The 13,827-nt window shown below is 45.6% G+C and overlaps 1 long non-coding RNA gene across 1 annotated transcript; it reads right to left on the bottom strand.

The window, feature by feature from the left end:
• Positions 1-4,988: 4,988 nt before the first annotated feature.
• Positions 4,989-10,584, bottom strand: LOC146205703 (uncharacterized). The gene is made up of 3 exons (XR_014703214.1): positions 10,327-10,584; positions 6,590-6,630; positions 4,989-5,352 (listed from the first exon to the last, which is right to left on the bottom strand). It is a non-coding gene; the product is annotated as an uncharacterized LOC146205703 (long non-coding RNA).
• Positions 10,585-13,827: the final 3,243 nt, after the last annotated feature.

Below are 13,827 nucleotides of genomic sequence, written 5' to 3'. Positions count from 1 at the left end.
GCGTGATCTTTTGCATGAATGAAATCGAATATAGGCAAGTGGTCACTGATATCGGAAGCAAGCGCACAAAAAAAAAAAACACTTTGACCGACAAGTCGAGAGGAGTTTCGGACATGGACGTAGCACGTGTTGACACATTTACAATGCTTGAAAACCCGTGCAATTCTAAGCCCGAAAAAAGATCTCTTTTGGCTTTGACAGTTCTGATCATATCAACGTTCAGGTCACCACCAAGGGAAAGCTAGTATTTGCATGCTTACATATATGAATTTAAGAATGCTTAAAAAGCAGAAAATTTTCCACATCACTCTTCATTGGACGATAAAGGACTGAGAAAAAGTCTGAACGGTCACGTGCTGTCACTGGAACCGGTTACATGTTGAAATAATTTTTAATCAGTAGCATCACTGATGCTACTGATGCGTCAGTTATCAATACTGCTGAAGAACGAAATGGATATGCCTGATTATAGAGGAATGCCGTAAGAAGTTAGAATTTCTGGTGCGTTTATCAAAACGAAATACTTCTTCTAGTTTTTGGAATGCAGATTGTCCGAGGGATTACAAACGCAGAAATTCTACATGGAAAAAGCTCCTCCGCAACCAGTGTCCCCAAGATAGTTCTAAGTTCATTGCAGCCACTTTTATATGCAGACTTTTATGAGTGAAAATCGAGTATGACTGAGCATTGCGATTTCCTCTCAAAGTCGGGCAAAAGATGCTCACTTTTCTTAATCTTAAGGCGAAAAAACTTGAGTAGACGCGATGTAATAGCATGCGCACTCATTAGCGTGCATATTATTACACGACGTCGACGTGTCAGCCAAGCATCTTTCGCTTTACGGACCAAATTAGCCCATGCGGTTTTTGATTTTCGACATCTTGTTGACGTTCTAGCTCGGCTTCCTCTGCACACTTACGGCGCTTCGCTTCCGTTCTAATGCTTGGACCTCGACATCGCGCCTTCTTTTCAATCATCTAGCTGCCTAATACCGAGCGTTCTTCGCCGTCTTATTGGCATCTGTGTTACGAAGTCTCCCTGGTCATCGAGCGCGACCACCACGAGACGGCGCATATCCTCAAACTAAGCCCCCCCCCCCCCCCCACACACACACACTATTACACGCATCTGATGCAATGTCAGACGACGTTGCCGCACTAGTACCAGCCACAGGGTCCATCACACGTGTTCTAACTCAGCGATACACACACGAAATTATTCTTCTGTACTGTGCTGCTTTCATTCACTATAATCATCAATCACTACCCATTAACCAATCAGTTAACCAATCACACTATCAACCGCCCCCGACCAATGAACCAGCAATATATCATATACGCATCATACAAGGCGTCCATTATTTTTACGACGTGTTTGAACTCGTCATTGAAGTAGACCTAGTTTGTGCTGGAACGCAGTGGCGCCATCTATTCTAGGAAAGCCCTATCAGTTCTGGAGTTCCTGTGACCGCTGCATGGCGACGGCCCACACGTTTTATCCGGCGATTTTTTTACTCGTCCTTGAAATATCTCCCCCAAACCTGGGTACGGCGACCACATTTCGCCGCAACGAGCCCAGTAGGCTTTGCGTAAAAATTGAACTGTTCCGCAGAGACCCGCGCGTCCTTGACCCGTAGTCACGGACGCCAGGTTGTCCAGCGACAGACCTAAGGGAGCCGCAAGAACCTCGTGGAATATGCGAGAAAGGGTGGTTCTCGAGTGTTCGGACATTGTTATTTTAAGAACGTGTCGCGCCGCTAATGTTGGTTCTGAGTTAGGCTTCGACGGCGGAAGCAGGCAGGTACCGGTTTCGGTGAAATGAGAAGAGAGCTGTAAACTCGAGTGCTGTCTAGCGTGCCAGCCCGTGAAACTGTGCGTAATTCGAGCCAGTATTTGCTCCAGATGTGTACTCGCCTCTCTCCTTTGTAAATACATGTATGTATTATTTTGTTTTTTGTTACTGCTTATGGAAGTCAAGTTTCGTCTGTTGCTCCGTGTGTATTATGTTTCATCTCCCAGTGTCAACTACACGTCGCCCGCCAAGTCGACGGGTAATCGTAAAAAATCGGGGCGCAGAAGAAGAAAGCTGGAGCAATTTGGGACGTGCCATCCGCATCGCAACTGATCATGCTGACACCCTTTCTTCATCTGCTGCAGGCCATCCTAACCATACATGGCAGTAATTGAATAAATTACTGTAGTTTAATTCTTTTTTCAGTAATTTGTAATGTAAGGAATTACTTTTTCGGATTGGTAATGTAATGAATTACTTTTTTGACAGCAATTTCTCAGCAAAAGTAATTAATTCCTTTCGAAATTACTTTTACTTAAATGTACCACTACTCCTTCAATAGACAACAAAGTAGAGCGCTGCGAAAGCAGGAACGACGTGCCACAAGCCGAAGTCAGCGTAACGGATCGACAAAACGAGGCAAAATTGAGCAAAACAGTGCGCCTGAGACCTCTTGTGTAGCAGTTCACAGTGCGGCTATCCCATGGCAACCTTTCTCCAAGCAGCAGGAAACTAGGCGTCAAGGGAATGCCGAAGGGACAGATGGTGCAAGAAAGCCGGAGTTGAAAACTAGTTGGAAGCGCGGCGTGTTGCGTCGGCTAGAGCACAGTGGTGCCTGGTTACACTCGTCACCACGGGGCGAGGGAGGATTGGGGCGGGGCAAACAGGCACAAGGGTCCATGCCGTGAGCCGCCGTGGTGGGAGCATTACTGAGCGCAAGGTGCCGAGGACGATTCTTGGGACTACGGAAGCAATAAATAGCCTAGCTCCTTCGGGACCTTCAAATGGCGGAGACAGCTCCGGGCCAGCAAGGCGCTGGGTTCGCCGCTCATTTCAAGACCGTTCGACCATGCTTCTGCTTTTGTTATTGTTTTTCTTTTTGCGGTTGTCTTATTTTTTCAAAGTAAGGTGCTGTAGGAAAGAGGGAAGGAATAGTTATCTGGGACGGAATTTGGCGGGAAGACGAAAGAATGTGCGTGCTTCGTGCCTGGACAACAAGTTGTTGTTTTGTTTAGTAGCTTTACTTGGTTTTTGCATGGATGAAAACTAGAAAGTAATTTAAAAGTAATTGAATTACTTAGTCTAAGTAATTGCAATGTAATTACTTTTCTGCGATATTGAGCAAAGTAATTAGTAATGTAATTTAATTTCTTTTCAAAAGTAATTTTGCCATGTATGATCCTAACATGAGGTTTCGCTATTTCACTGTTCAACTCTATAAACTCGAGATCCTTCACGGCGCCAACGAGACCGCTTGGGTGCCAGCCATAGAGTTCCTTACACTACCTAGAGGGAAAGCTGAGGGCGCTGCACTTCAGCCACCATGGGCGCGCTAAGAATCATGGGCCGGTGTGCTACTTGTTGCGGGACAGTCGGTTTTTCTCGGGTACGTGGAGTGGCGTTACTGCGATGTTTCTTTTTCGTCATCATCATCATTTGAAGGTGCGTACATAGACCGCGAAAGCCATAGTAGCGAAGACGCTAAAGCAGACGTCGTCAATAAATGGTTTCTGTTTCCCGAAATTCCACTAAAAACTTTCTTAAGTGATTGTACAGCCATAAATATTTTCATAACGTTTTTTTATTTCAAAATTTGCCTATTAAGTGCGAAATATTGGTATTTGTGCTGCTCAAAACTAAGCCAATAGGAGAAACAGTCATCGCTTATATTGGATAAATCTCACACTGGCATTCTGTTTCTCTCTCTTTTTGTAATTTATAGTCACAATATTCAATCTTAGGACATTATTTACGGTATAAGAACAACGTTTATCTTTGCATTAGTTTTGGCCAAAAGTTGTAGTTCTGCACTCGGTAGCTCTCCGGCCCATGATGCTTTGAGCGCACATGGTGGCTGAACTGGCCGTCTGAAAACTCCATGTAAACTCCCATAGACGGCAGCACAGCTTTCCCTCTAGGTAAGAGTAAGAAACTCTATGGTGCCAGCCGACAACAACGAAGACAGCATCGTCCCACATCCACTTCTTCCTGCGGTGGACCGGTCCGCCATCTGGCAACCATGCACCTGCGCGGGAATTCGGTGTCCATGCGTAAGCTGCTGACGCGCTGTGGCAATTTCGGGCGCGCATGCCGCATCCCAACTGGTCATACAGACGCCCTTTCTTACTCTGCTGCAGGATAGTTACCTACCCTGTGCCACATTCTGTCGCACTAATGACCCATTCTTGTAGGTAGTGTCTTGATCTAGAAAGATGCTGTGTATTGATTTCTTCTACTGCGCAAATGCCCACCTTACCATGTCTTTTGCTCGTCTAACCCGGAGATGCCGAAGTGAACCCATGCCTTACCGATAGCGATACACCCGTCTTTAGAATCAGTTTCCCAAGTCATGTCACGGGTTGAATCCGCTCAGGGCACTGTAGTTTCACAGCTTGCCTTGATTCAGCCCGCGTCGAAGTATTGGAAAAACTGGTCGAAACTAACACAAAACTTGCAGCTACATCCGAAACCAACCCCGATTTGGCCGAACTTTAATCGCGATATTAAAGCACTGACAAACAACTACGGTGACACTGAAAACCGCATAATCTGCTCAAACCTGTTGTTCCATGGGACCCCGGGACGAACTCAGCGAAACGTGAACTGAGTTCGAGGCTCACATTGTTTCCTTCTACTCCGGGCACCTAGATAGTACAACTGATAGTCATGCCATCGAACTTGCACGCCGGCTGTGTTGGTGCCAGTCAGGCGAAATACGTCTAATCATTTCGTAAGTAAAACAACAGTCGAACAGGAAACATCACGCAAGAAAGAGTACGACACGATGCCGACTAACAACTGATTTTTATTAGGGCGCGCACAGAACAGTGTAGAGGTGAAAGAGGAAGGGTGAGGGCAGGTAAGACAAAATATACACTCCGCTGTCGCCATGGAGCATATATAGTAGTCGACATCACCGGACCCCCCCCCCCCCCCCCCCAAAGCGAAGTACCAAAAATAAAACACGTATACACGCGCGTGGCATAAAGTGCCAACCCGGAAGGAATAAAAAGCTGAAGTCAGTGTTTGAAAACACGTTTATAGAACGGCGAAGAAATAACAAGAACATAAAAGAGGCGAAAAAGAGGGGGGAGGGGAGGTGACAGGCGCGGTCAGGGGCTAGACGAACCAACCCCAGTAACGAAATCAGAGCTAAAACTTATAAAACTGTCCGAGGCACTTGTTTTCTTTTGTGATGAGGGCAATAGAGGCAGGTGTTGATGCAGGAACCCCTGTAGTCGATAATCCTCACAGCTTCCATCACTGCACATGTTGGCTGCTGGCTGTTTCTGGCCAATTATGTAGACTCATGCAACAGCGGGACACACGGCGTCGCTGGACCTAGTAGTGTCGAAGAAATCACGCTAACTGCTTTGACGATATCAAATAGACACTTCTATACTTGCTGTATTAGAAACACAAGTGGCACTATGTTAAAGATGTGCATTGGGAGAAGCCAACTTTACGAGCACAAAAATGCTTATTTTTGACGTTAAATATTTCGACCTGCATTGTCGATAAAAACCTTTAAAGACTTGGCTCAGTTTTAACGTCGACGGCCCTCAATTTCTTAATGCAATGAGGGCCCCTAAATCCAAAAGTTAATAAGTAATTTTTGAGTTATTTAATCATTTAATCCCTAAACACTATCACGTACACAATGTCCGCCGTGATCTGCAATCTACCCGAACAGACTGCACCGATGTATCTCTCGCGGGTTTTAAAAGGCGACGTTTAAACAAAGAAAAAAAGAAGCCAGGTACATTTCACTGGATATCGGCGGCAGGATCTGGGGGCAACGTGAAGACGAGGTTTGCGGCCAAAGTACATGAAAAACTCTTCCAACTTTCGCATCCATTAGTATGACCACAAACTACAGATCGATAATAAACTATGTGCTTTGGTTGCCGTTAGCGTTTTCCAGACACTTTTGTCTTCAGTAAAACATGAAGCAACAATGCCTTCCTAGATAAATTAGGCCTAGTGTTGTACTCCCACGTCAGTTCATATACCAGGTGGTCCTTTTTTTTTTTTAACCATTTACAAATTTGTATTTTGAAACTACGAGAGATATACGTCATGCAGTCTTTGCAGGTAAGTTTTACAGCAAGTCGGGCATTATGTACGATGTAGAGCTTATTAATGATTATACTATTAATTGCCTAAAATTGCCTCAACTTTTTTTTTACGTTAAGGAGCAATTTAACCACAAAATGGAAGACTTCTAGAATTTTAATGTGAGCTCTGCCTTTACATTTTCTTGTTCAGCACTGTGGTTCGAAATACCGAATATTAAAAATGTGTATTTGAAACCTTGTTGAGTTGGCTTTCCCGCATTGCATATTTATATAATGACACCGCTAATGTCACCAGAAATACGTTAAATTCTTCAATATTCTCGAATGCTCAGACGGCGTATGTTTTTTATGCATGGTTAATAAGGCAAAGGCCATTTTATGAATGTGCAATGCCAAAAAGCTAACTCAACGAGCTTTCAAATGCTTTTTTTTTTTTTTTTTCATTAGAAATTTCAAACCACACTGCCGATTAGAAAAAAAAAATTGAAAACAGGGCTCACCTTTGATGTTCATGGCATCCCACTTCGAAATATATCACCCCCTAAAATCAAAAGTAGAATGTTGGTTAGTTGATAGTTGATTAATCAGCTAGCAATAAAGTAATGTAATGTATAGTTCATCTCCGCTTTGCTGTGAGACCCACCTGCGCAAACTGCAGAGACTGTCTCTCATATTTTGTTGCTCTATTTTTCACCATTTAGTTGGCTCAATGGTGCAAAATAGCGTCCACGGAAGGTGTCCGTAGGAAGTGTGTCCAGTCTGTCCGCATCCCCAACACTGTTATTCTGGAGCCTCGAAATTTCATTTGTCCATATTTGTTGTCCAACCTAATTCAAGTATGGTCAAAATCAATGACCTCCAAATTTGCGTGGTCCAGCCCCAAATTTGGCACCATTGACCACCGAAATTTCACTCCGTACGAATTTGACAAAAAGTTGGTGTCTAACGTAATTTGAGAATGGACAACGCAGTCGTGACTTTCAAACTTAAGTGGGCCATTCCCAAAAATTTGGCCTTCCTGAGCCCTCGAAATTTGACTTCATTCGCAGTGGAATAAACTTGATGTCTAACCTTATTCGAATGGGGCCAATTTAGCGGCAACTTCCAAATTTGGATGAGTCACCCCCAATTTTTTTTTTCCCCGCGACACCCAAGGTTTCACTTCATCCGGGTGTGACCAAAAGCAATGTCTAGCCTAATTTGAGTAGGGCCACCTCAGTGGTGACTTCCAAATTTAGGTCGGCCACATCCAAAGTTTGGTCCCTGTACTAGTGAAATTTGACTTCTTCCGAAAGAGACTGAAATTTGTGTAAAACCGAATTTGACTATGGTATGGCCAACTAAATAGTGACTTCCAAATTTAGGTGGACCACTCCCAAAATTTAACCCCGTAAACAACGAAATTTGTCTTCGTCCGAATTTGACCAAAATTGGAGTCTAAGGTAATTTGAGTATGGACAACAAAGGGGTGACCTTCAAATTGAAGTTGGCCACCCCCAAAATTTGGCTCCCATGGATCCCAGAAATTGATTTGATCCGAATTTGGCCAAAATTGATGCTTAATTTTAGTGCAGCCACTTCACTGGTAACCAAATTTTGGGTGGTCCACCCCCAAATTTAACTTCCTAGAACTCTCAAAATTTAACTTTCGGATTTGACAAAAATTGCTATTTAACCAAATTTGACTATGGCGGTGGCGAGGTGAACTCAGTGGTGAGCTCCATGTTTAGGCGGGTTGCCCCATAATTGGCATGCTTACGCATTCTTCGCGTGTGGAAGGCACCGTTGAAATTTTTTTTTTTTAATAGAAGTTCGTAAACGGTTAAAAAAGTCGCAGCGCTTTAATGTGATTACACCGGTAATAAGTGCGAAGACACGGTCCATTCGGTACATTTATGTTCATCAATTTTGATGTGACCCGGGCCACACTTAGGTGTGACCACTGAAGTGGACGCTGTTCAAAAGTCCAAATTGGGTTCAATTTTAGTCCAATTTGGCTGAGCTCAATTTTCGGGTGACCCAGGCCAAACTTGAGCGCGACAATAGCACCAGGCACGGCCATATCTTTGGTCCAATTTGACCATGGTCAATTTCGGGTAACCTGTACCCCTGAATAAAATTCAAAGACGCAGCAGGAAGGCAATCTCTGGGATGTCTATGGTACGTGAGAGTTGACAGGGGACATAGCCGGGCGCTGATTGGTCGGTGGCTTGTGTGACGTTACGGGGCCGCTTCACATGGCCGAGTTGGCAGGAGCTTCCCTGGGGCAGCCTTTTTGATATCCGAGAGTTGAACGGGAACAGAATGCTCCAGGAGCCATTGATCTCGAATCAGACACATTGCTCCTAGGCCACATAGCCTGGGGCTTTATATCTCTGTTGGTTAGTAGCTCACATAATGCGGTAGCTTAGGACTGTATGCTAATGAGTAAATTAGTACTTGTGTGATTAAAGAGGCACAAGTTAAGGGGATTAGTGATTAAGCAAGTGCCAAAGTATTAACTTTGTCGCGTCACACCCTTAAAGGCTGAGCTTAAGTGTTCTTCAGTTTTTGTTTTAATGCGAAAACATTACTTCGCTATGCTCACAGATTTCTGTCCACAGACCGCGTCCGCAGACCGCGCCAGCAAAATCGTGTCCGCAGCAGTTGTGAGTAAGTGAGAAGTGGTAGAGGTTAATGAGTGGTCTCAATCGATAGAGGGGGACGTAATGTTGCGTCCGAAAAACAATTAGACCAATAAGTTAATTATGCAATTAATTAAAGGTAAGACATGCTAAAAGTAAAGGCGAAAATGGTCTCATTCGCCAATGGCTTGGCGCCACACTTGAATGCATCAAATACTAAAATAGTTAATTAAATCAGTCAATTAAGATGACGTCACGCAACCTGAAGTCGAGCAAAAAAGGGCATAGGAAGGGATTGGCACGCAATTTGAAAGTACCAAAAACTAAATTAGTTAATTAAGGCAGTCAATTAGGGTGACGTCAAGGATGTGACCTCACGCTACTGGAAGTAGAGCCGAAAAAGGCATAAGAAGGGATTGGCGCGCAATTTGAAAGTAGCGAAGACAAATGGGTAAACAAGAATTGAATTAATGTGACGTCATGAATGTGACGTCACGCAAGCGGAATTAGAGCCGAAAAAGAGCATAGGAAGGGATTGGCATGCAATTTGAAAGCACCAAAGACTAAGATGAGTAAACAAGAAGTGAATTGCAACCAGAAGCAACCAACAGCAGCACCCGTGCTTTCGCATTACTCCAGTGCAGCTTCTGCAGTGCTCTTTTTGTTTCCTTTCTGTCGCCTGCTGCTTCAAAAAATAGCAGTTGGCGTCTCGTATATATGTCCTGGCTAAAATGAACCCTATATACTCCGAATTGTTGTGCTCGTATGTTAAGCGTAGTAAACCTGCCGTGGTTCTTCAGTGGTTAGGGCGATCGACTGCAGTGAACAAGGATGCAGGATCGAATGCCGGACACGACAGCCACTTTTCGCTGGAGGCGGAAAGCAAGGCGTCCGTGTGCTACGTGATGTCAGCGCAGTTGAAGAACCGCAGGTGATTGTAAATTCCGAAACCCTCTGCTACGACGTATCTCATAACCTGAGCTGCTTTGGGACATTGCACCCAAAAAATCAAATCAAATTAGCGTCATGTCCTCGAGATAGTCAGATCCCCTATATAGCGGTCAATAAGAGATCATAGCCATTATATTATTTGTGCTCAGTTTAGAAACATGCCTAGAAAATCTCTGACGGCCATGCTCGAAATATGGCAAAAAATACGCTATAGATATTCGAGCTTCATACAGTCCAGTCCATAGTGAGAGAAATAGGAAATAAACCGCCCGTCCATATGAGTCCACCTGCTCTGAGGCCATCAGCATTCTTGCGGATGCCCAGTCCTCAGCCCATAGGACCTCTGTATCTCAGGGTCAGGGGTCCTTGGGCGACGTCCTTTTGTGGCAGATGTCGAATGCCATAGTTTTCGTTCATGTCACACTGCCAAATAGAAAAGAAATCCCCAAAGCGACCACCACACAGAAGTTGCGGGAAGTGTGTTGGGAGCACAGTCTGGCGACAATGGCCAACATTCCATTCGAAGAGCCTGCGCTGACACCAGTCACAACACTGCCTAGCAAAACCACCGAGCAATGGTATCGAGGTGCGACATTTGTCCCGTCTTTAAAACTCTCGACCTTGAGTCTTTATTGTGCTGCATCTTGGGTGACATTTCGTACCTGCATTCAAATGTCCGGATGTCTCATGTCGTGGAACGTTCTTCATACTCGGATGTCAGCGGGGACGTGTGCGAAAAGCGCGCCCATCAATTGGGCCCATCCAGGACGGCTGCGTCCCTCATCACATTGACGCCGAGTCCAGGGCGGCGAGGTTGGTGACGCTGCCCGTCCATCTCCGCGGGGTTGTCGCGGTCCGGCGTCGTAGTGGCACAGCACGAGCGGCTCGTCGGGGCTCCCCGACAAGGTGGACACGTCGCCCTTGATCGACGCAGCCACGTCGCCACTGCTCTGCATCGCAGGCAGTCCCTGCACGTCGTGCAGCGGCGGCGCGGGAAGCGTTGCCTTGGATGCCTCGGCGCCGCGTTCAGCCGGAACACGCGCAGCATCCCACGATGGCGTTCGTGATGCGCGTCGTGTCCAGCCCCCCGTGGAGCGGCGACGTGACCCGAGCCGCTGCTGCTGTGCGCGCATGCAGTGTGGAGAGAGGAGCCACGCACCTGGCACGGCTGCGGCCGAAATTGGCCCCTCGGCTCGCGAACAGGAGTGCACCGTGCGCTGCTCTCCTCGCCCCCAAATGGCCGCAGCGGAAACAAGTCGCACCTCGAACTATTTACGCGCGCGCCCTAATTTAATCATAGAGTGAATTGGGGAAAAAGATGTTTTGGGAGTACGTGGTAGCATGCTAAACTGGCCCCGGTATGTATCTTTAGATACTGGCTATCCACTCATCTTAGTCTGACGAGATGAGTGGATCGGATTCTACTGGATTTTCTTTGAGGATCCTCCAGGGCAGATTGGGACGGTCTTCCAGTCACACAATTTCCTTAACACGGAGGAATGCAAGGCAGCAATGAGATGTACTCAAAGCTACTGTCGGGTAGGTACTTTATTACTTTGATAATTTCGGCAACCCTCCGTGTCTCGGTGTGGTGCTATGTCCCGCATACGTTGTAACTTCACTTGAAAGGATGCGGACACGCCGGAGGGAGGAGGGGGGGGGGGGGGGGGGGGTAAAGTTTTTGCCACAATTCATAAATAAGGCAAATAACTTCCATAGCAACTGCATGTATGTTCCTTTGCGCGGAGCTCTCTTTTCTCTCTTTTAACGGCTTCGCCGTGGAGAAATTGTTCAATGTTGATCCATTAATGGGTGCCGGCATGAATGGCATAGCATGAAGAAATTTTCAACTCCAAGTCAAAATCCGGTCGTGGTGACAAGTGTGCAGGTATTAGATGAACAGCTTATTTATGCGATCATTTTAGATTTGCAGGCCAAGGCGTCTAGATGTGTAATAACAAAAGTTACGGCGCCTTTATTTATTTATTTATTTTTTCGCGCTTAGGCAGACCTATTTTGTTGAAACAACAAAAAGTGTCTCCTTTAGGCTTGACGAAAATTTTTGTCGCATTCCGGTAACTTCACCAGCAGTTGAGTAGAATAAACATTGTGTATATCTGTCGCTTTTGCACACCTCATCGCATAACCAGAGATATGTATATTTTTTCTTTTTGGTTCTCTGAACAATAAAATCTTTCCGAGGTCAGGCACCGTTGAAACTTGAAAGAAAAAGTTGAATGCAGTGAATGAGTGACGCTGCTGATTAGGGCTTTTACCCGCCACGTTGGCCATGCCGTTCTCTTGTAGGGGGGTTATGATGAAATTATGAGGGTTTCGTAAACTTAACCTGACTTGATAACGGTAACGTCAGCTCTCTTCCCCCGTTCCTTCTTTTTTTTTTTTTTTTTGCCTTTCTTCTAGTTCATTAAAGCGGATTTTCCTCTTTTTGTTTTACAGTGTCCGTTGAGTAACCTGGCTGGGGCGGCGCGTTAATTGCACACGGCAAGAAACCCGATAACCGTAAGATCTGAGGAGTGATTACCTTGGACACAGGATGTATATAGCTGTACGCTTATATCAACCGTCGTAACGCGCATATTTATACTTCGGGCCGACGCATAAATTCTGCGTGCATATATAAGCATCACCGTCGCTACTCTTCCTTTCTCATAGCGCGTCGAGATTTGGCCTTATTCAATATTATATGCTGACCAGCCTCTGCTGTGCATTTGTTTTTTTTTTTTTTTTCTTTGCAACGTTTCTTTTCTTTTTTTTCATTTAGAGAGATTTTTTTTTTTTTTTAATTAGGCCTCGGGCCACTTAGCACGCGATTGCAAAAGCGGAACTACCGGCCTTGGCTGGGGCAGCGGGCGTGGCGGGGGAGGCTAAAATATGCAAGCCGTTTTTCTTTCATTTTCTTAGCTGCGAGTTGACGGGCTGCCTGCCTGAAACCCATTCTTCTGGACAAAGCCACGCCCTTTCTCGTGCATATGAGCCGGGCCCAAGGCTGGCAGCTCCAGCCTTCGCTGCACTCTGCTGAAAGCAATTATAGGGCTGCCTAATAAGAGAATCCTCTCTGGACACAGCAGCTGGTAGAGAGGACGCTTGACCACTAAAGCGGCGTCAAAAGGCACAGCCGGTGGCGACAAGGACGCCTTCGTTTTCCGCCCCGACTCGGTGGCTCACTTCGAGCGCTCGGCTGCTTTTGGTTTGTTGGAGACAAAGTGCACTTACTCTCGTGCACTGTGCGGTGCCAGTGTATGGTAAAGAATCCCTTTGGGTTCGACTTTTCGTTTTAATTGCGCTTTTTTGGTTGTTTATTTCAGAGCGCAAGTTTCGTTGTTTTTTTTTTGTATGTTGCTATTATTTTCAATTGATGCATTACTGACCTTTTTTTTCTGTGATTTAATATGGTAATCCCGTGTTGGCAACAGTTAGAGCAATCACGGTGTTTCTGTAAGCAGGAACAGTTTATTTACAAGCAATTAGCGTCAAAAAGTAGTGCTTGGAGCTCTGCTTTTAGAAGGAATTGCTGTCATCATCAAAAACGTAACGCAAGTGACATGGGGACAGCGAAAGACGAACACCCAAGTGGAATTTTACATCTAGGAACTATTGGTTGGGTTGCCACACTGAGCTGAGCGAGACGGTGGGTCATCACTTGGCCTGCGTGGTGATGGCGTCGTGATGAGTGCTGTGCATGTAGTTGATAAACTACTCAACCGACTGAGCCTAAGCGGGTGATTGGGGTAAACAGACAGTGCTATAGGTAGCAGGCGACGAGGAGACGCTGCTTGCCGGTCTGCAGACTGATATACAAACTAGCGGAGCTATATATACGTCAAGCCGCACAACCGCGCTGTTTATCCGAAAATAACACTTTCGCATCGCGTCCCTGGCTTAAAAACGAATTTACAAAAATGAATTCCGTGTAGCTTTATCGGCCTGTTCTTTTTTTTTTTTTTTTTTTTTTTTTGGGGGGGGGGGGGGTAAATCCGACCCCTACTCATACCTCATGTGTCACTTTGGGACGTTAAGACCCACATGCCGCTTTTGTTTTCCATGGCCTCTGCGAACGTTTTTTCTTAGCAACGAAAGAAACCACTGCCTTGCTTTCTGCCTTAGCAATTTCGATCAAGTGTCACAGAATAAAGCGCAAGATG

This window comes from Amblyomma maculatum, chromosome 1, assembly GCF_055883805.1.
Source record: "Amblyomma maculatum isolate TAMU_Amacu chromosome 1, ASM5588380v1, whole genome shotgun sequence".
In the NCBI taxonomy this organism is placed as follows: Eukaryota; Metazoa; Arthropoda; class Arachnida; order Ixodida; family Ixodidae; genus Amblyomma; species Amblyomma maculatum.
Note: the sequence above shows the minus strand (reverse complement) of the source record. Positions and strands in the feature narration are given on the sequence as shown.